Below are 6312 nucleotides of genomic sequence, written 5' to 3' on the forward strand. Positions count from 1 at the left end.
CAGGTCCCTGGATTGCATCTTTCCCCAGACTTTGGCATGGCTTTGGACTTGCCCTTTGCAGTGTGCTGGAAGGATCTGGCCCTGCCAGGTGAAACCATGGGGGCCCTTCACCCTCCTGACTTTCTCAGCACCAACCCTTGCTGCTTCCAGGAATACTTCAAAGTGGTGCACCTAATCCCTGCAGCTGCCTGCCAGACTCCCCATCTGTCCTGGAGACATGTCCTGGCTGTTCCCATGGAGGGTTTTCTTCCTGATCCCAGTAGGGAAGAGGAGGCTGTTTGTGGCTTAGATGACTGAGACTTGCAAAGCAGATCAAGTAGTTCCCAGCTGCTCTGGGTCCTTAATAAAAAAAAAAAAAAAAAAAAAAAAAGGAACCCAAATGTGATTTTAACCCCAGATGAGGGCTTCTTGACTCCCTGGAAAACCCACATTGCCTAACCTGCCCTGCAGTAGGGCTGGATGGGATGGGGTGGTGGGGCTGGGAGGTTGGAAGTGCAGAGGGGTTGGAGGGCTATGAGAAGTGGGAGCGTATGCTTTCCAGCTTCACAGGGGGTTGGAGCTGGCCCTGAGGTTTTGCAGAGGTTGTTGTTTTATCCGAGGCAGAGGCTGGCCCACAACCCTGCCCTCCCTCTGCTCTGTCCTGGTAGGAAAGGGGAAGGTTCTTAAAACATCAGTGAAATGGAGAACAGTTGTGTAGCTGTAGAGCTCTGCGATTGTAGGAAAACACACAATAAATGTGCCAAACAAGTTTTTGGACAATGCCGTCTGTCCAGGAGGCTGCTCAGCCCTTCATCCACAGTTGTGCAAATGGGAGGAAGAGGAAAAATCTGGAACCTGTGGCCAGGGCTGGGCAGCCTGGCACTAGGGTGGTGCCCAGCAGCGCTCTGTAGGGTCTCTGCTTTCTCTTGCTGGCAATTACTTAACCACTTGCTCATCTTATCCCTAAAGAATCCCCCTCTGTACTTTAACTTGTAAACTACATACACCTGAGACTTTGGGGCAAAGGTTTTCAAAGGAGCTTGAGTGGCTCGGACCCCTGCAGCCTAAAAATCATCTATGGAAATACCCCTATTGCTCTTAAACCAGCTCTGGCTTTTAAACCACCACAGCACATTGGGCATCTGCTGCCCCTCCTCCACATCGCCCTGTTTGTGGAAAGCCCCTGGGTGTCTCCATGCCTGGGGGTTTGCTTGTGGGGGCTTCTCTGCTCACTCTTCCCTGCTTCTGCCCCTGCAGCGAGATCCCAGGTGAGCAGGAGCTGCTGCCCAGTGGTTCAGTTGGGTCTCTGCAGCCTGGGTTTGGGGCTTAGCACCACTTCTGGGCTCCACTTCTTGACCCTTGCAGCTTCCTGACCAGTTCTGTTTCTGTCTAATGCACCTTTCTAATGCTAGCTTTTTATCTATTCTAGCCAAGTGTGGCTCAAGTAGGCTATTCTGTGTGTCTCTGCCTGTTCAGTAAATGTGATGAAATCATGTGAAGTGGCAAAATTCAGCAGAATAAAGGGAGTGGGGAAACCCCAGTTCCTCTTGTGGACCTGGAGCACCTGCATTTCCTAGCAGCAGGTGGTTTACATGTGGTGTGCACCCAAGGCTGTTCAGAAGTTAGGTCTTACCAAAAAAAAATAAAAATCTTTGGGAAGGCAGGCAGGTGAGTGATCACTTTTGAAGGGCAGGAGAGAACCATATGCTGTGCCCAAACCTTCTTCTATCCTCCTTGTGTCTGCTGTGGGGCAAGAGGGCATCTGTGGGGCTGCTGGGATCAGAGTGCCAAGTGGGGGAACCCTGGCAAGGTTGTCACATCATCCAAGAACTAGGTATTGATTTTGAAATGAAGTTGAGAAATTAATGATTGTCCCCTCTCAGGATGGAGCTAGGAGATGGCTGGACCTGGCCCTGTGCTCCCCTCCAGCCTCCCAGCCCATGTGCTGGGGTCCTGAGGGCGATGCTGGGATGGACCCCCAAGGTCTCCAGTTCTGACAATGAAGTCAAAATGACTTTGGTGGGGCAGGGGGATCGACATCTCTGTGTCATGATAGGGAGAGGTGTGGTGGGAGTTAACAGCAGGCTGAAGGATGCCAAACAGCAACCAGCATCTTACAGTGTGTCTTTTTTTTTTTTTTTTTTTTTTTTATTAAATAACTTTAAGATTAGAGTTACTCTTTCCAGCGTCTTGGCCAAATTCGTCTCTCTGTCTAGCTGGAGTCCCTCGGCAGCCTCGGACAGATGCTGTTTTCCTTTGCTTCCTGCCTCTGCCTGTCCGAGCGATGCCAGATGTTGTCTCACAGCTGCTGGTTTCCAGCCCAGAGGTGGTTTCCGCGCAGGGCCGGGTGGAGCCCTTCTTGCAAATGGGAGGTGCTAAAATTAGCCACGCTATAAACGCATCCTGAAACACCGCAAAGCACCCCGTTTTCAGTGGCTGGGCTGCCCCCGGGCTTGGCAGTGAGACCAGTCCCACTTGCCCAAAAAGCTGATGCGTGCAAAGGAGATGAGCGCTCCTCCATGGCCAACGCCAATGAGCAGAGGAGGTGGTGAGCTTTCCTCCAGGTGAGTGTGGGATGTGTGGGTTTCCCACTGCTCCTTCCTCCCATCCCTCCCATGGGGCTGCTATGGTGGCTGCTCCAGCAAAGACTGTCCCCGGGCAGGAAAGGTCACGCCATGCTTTTGAGGTGGGTTCTGGTAACACTGCTGAGCTGATGTGGTGGCTTTCCCTCCAGCAGATGTGCAGATTTGGGACTGGCCTGGTACCATGCATGGACTAGGGTCAAACTAGAAGCAAAGGCAGGGTTAACGCAGCTCCAGAGCGTGCTTCATCCCCTGCTACAAGGAGTATGAAGACAGTGAAGGGTGTCCTCCTCCACAGGAAAGCAAACCCAGGTGAGCGCAGTCCTGCCTGGGGAGCATTGCTTGGTGCAGACTAGAAAGGTCCATATTCAACCTTGGGGATGAACCAGGTCCCTCCCATGGTGGGAGGAGGCGAGTCCCACAGCAGGTGCTTTGCCCGTGGGACTGCGCCCCACAAAACTGTCTGGCTGTTGCAGCGGTGCAGATGGAAACGTTTCCTGGAGGAGCCATGCTGGGGAGTCTTCAATGGGCGCATGGGTCAATGTGGCTGAGCTGAGGCTGGTCTTCAGCAGAGCTGGGAACTGAGCTTCTTCCAAGCCAAACCCATCGTTTCTTCCCCTGCCTCAGAAACAAGATGTGAGTCTTGTAGATACAGGACCCTTGGGGAACAGGGATATCCTGGAGGAGAGCTGATGGAGAACGGGGAGATAGCTGAGTTCTCCACTCATCTGGCTCTGGAGAGCTGGATGGAACAAGGAGCCAGGGAGCTCTGCCACATGCCCTCTCTTGCTGTTGCAGCCCATCAAAGAAGCAGCCTCTTGTGGGATGGTTCAGCCCATCCTCAAAGGGGTGGGACGGCAGCGCTTCCCGGGGCTGGCAGAGGGACAAAGACCTTCTGGACCATGTCAGGCCCTTATCTGGGAGGCGAGTGCAGCTCTCCAGGATGGCAGAAGATTTATCGCCGTGGCCGAAGGCTGTATCTAAAGCTGGTTGAAAAATGGAGTTTCTTTTCCTGTGGCAGCTTCCAAGACTTCACATATTTGACTTCATCCCAAATCAGGCAGAGGAGTGGAAATCTCTAAAAATACTGCAAGGAAAATGCAAATATGTGCAGGCATGGCAGGATCGCTGACACGATAGATTTTCCAGCCTTACTGAAGTGGAACATGTTGAGCCTTTAGAAAACAAACTCCAAGAAAACTGTTGCATTTCTGCAATGCGTGTCTTTGTGGCCCAAGTGAAATGTCCTAGCAGGACACTTAACATCCTGAGCTTGGCAGGACATAGGCTGTTTTCTCTGGCATCTCTGCCACGGGCTAGTTCTAGGTGTCTCCTCTGACTGCAGTGAGCCCTGCCATCAGCCCACATGCCTGGGTCTTGCCCATCATCTCTACAATAATTGTGTGCACAGACAACACTATGTTGCAGGTTCGGAGGACAACCTGGGTGCCTGCTCCTCCCCTGTCAGCCACCAGCTTTTTTAAGGCCACGAGGACCCCACGGTGCCATCTAGGTTGAGACACAGGGTGGGAAGAGCAGAAACCTGGGCAAACGGGCTGCCCAAGGTCACGGGGACCAGGGCCAGGAGTTACAGCGATACACTTCTTGGTTATTTTTTGCAGTGCGTGATTCTTGATTATTTTTTTTTTCCCTTTGCAAGCTGTTTGTCAAGGAGGGGTTTCAATGATGGAATACGAATGTCCAAGAAGGTTTTCAGAGGGAGACAGCAGGATTCCCTCCAATATAATGACTTACCTGTCACGTGAGACCAGAGATGAAAGTCCTAGAGGTGTTGAGCACATGCAGCAGTAACATCCCTTACACTGTAGGGCAACTTCTCCCTCCTCCACCAACATCTCCAGGGGGCAGCTGCAGCCACCCTTGCTGTCCTAAGGAGAGCTTGCTGGACAAACATGGCAGCTCTGAATAATAATAATGATGATTATGATGACGATAATAATATGTCTTTAATTTCCCTTCCCTCTTTTTGGTGATGAATGGCTCCCATTGTGGCGTGTGGAGGAGAAGCAGCTGTTGACGGGGGGGCAGGGTGGCTTTGCCGGGGTTTATTGTTTTAATCGTGGCCTGAGTGAAAGTGACAGCCTGAAGATGAAAGATCTGTTGAAAGGAAATCATAACTCTGGGTGACTCCACTTAGCTCCATGACTATTAAGAACGTATTTTTGTTGGACATGGAAGAACATGATTTCAACTGACTAGGCGCTTAAACGCCGCTTCTGTCTGTGTTAATGCTGTTGGTCTGTAATGTCTCTGGTGCCCAGGCTGGGAGCTCGTAGACCTACCTGGAGCCTCACAGCAGGGCCTCTCCAGCCTCGGCAGGTCTGGCTTTTTTGGTGGATCTGTGCTGTGCTAAGGAATGGAAGCCATGATGCTAAATGGGGCTTCATAATCCCAAAGGAGGCAAGGTGGGAAAGATGGTGGGCATGGGGTCTGGTCCTTGCTCGGGGAAGGACCATCCCAGTGCAGCCGGAAGGATGCCAATACAGTGGGGAATGCTTTGGGTGATACCTGGGCAACTTGCACCCACATGGTGACTGTCCTCGCCAGTCACCTCTTGCTTTGCCCAGGCTCTCATGTCCCTCCCTGGATGTCTGCAGTGCTTGGAGCAACCAGACCCTGCTCTTGCCCTGCTGCTGGCCCAGAGCCAGCCCCAAAATGCACATTTTGGGGCTGGGTGTCAGGGCACAGAGTACTGTGTCATGTCCTGATAGTGATAGTCTTGGTGTTGGGTGCTGTAAAGCTGTAGATGGATGGACAGCAAGGAAACTGGCCTACAATGAGCATGGTCATCCAACTGCCCAGCCACCAGACTGGGACTTCTGCACGCCCTCTCTCCATGGCACAGACGGAGTTAAACAATGCATATTGCTGCAACATGTTTAAACTGGCGCATCTTTCCTCCAAGCACCATAAATATGGGGGAGAACAGTTAAAAATAGCATCTTCCATGTTCCTGAAAAAATGTTCTCATGTGCTTTGCTGGCTGCAGCCACTGTTATGAAACAAAATATTTCCCATCAACAGTCATTAGCCTTCAAGTCCGGGCTACGATGCTGTTTATTACAATAAGAGCCGTTACTGAGAACAGAACAGGATTAGAACAGGAAAGTCAGCAAAGTTACTATTTTCCTAATTAAAAACCCCCACATTGTAGATCACTAATGGTGCCAGGAGGTTCGCTTCTCCTGCTGAATGGGAGCCCTGGTAGAGCATCCATGCTGTGGTCAATCCTCAGCCCCCAGTCTCCCAGCACAGGGGACTGGGGTGGCACAGGGAGGGTATAAGTGTGACTGTGCCCCCTCAGCCATGCGTGCGTACCCCCGGCACGCCACCTGAGGAAGCTGTGCATGCAAAGGTGGGTCCAACTCGGCTCCTTTGAGGAGATGGCACTGCTGCATGTGTGTAACCTCAAACTCGTTTTGCATGCGTTGGCATTATTGAAACCAACAGGGGGAAGCACGTGCTGGACAGTAATGGGAAGGTGTCTGTGCCCAAAAATATGTGTTTGGAGAATGTGTGTTGCACGTGCTGCACGCATGCAATTAGTATTTGCTTGCACTGTGTTAGTGCACACGCAACGTTACGGTTGTAGGTGTGAGAATCGGGATAACGATGGTGAGATTTGATGTGGTTGGTTTGATTTGCATGTCTTCTCTCCTGCAGGTTCCCACTCTGCCTGCAGGAGCTCTGGTGGGACCTGGACAAAGGACACCAGCCAGTGTGGGCATCC

This window comes from Falco naumanni, chromosome 11 (assembly GCF_017639655.2).
Source record: "Falco naumanni isolate bFalNau1 chromosome 11, bFalNau1.pat, whole genome shotgun sequence".
Classification (NCBI taxonomy): Eukaryota; Metazoa; Chordata; class Aves; order Falconiformes; family Falconidae; genus Falco; species Falco naumanni.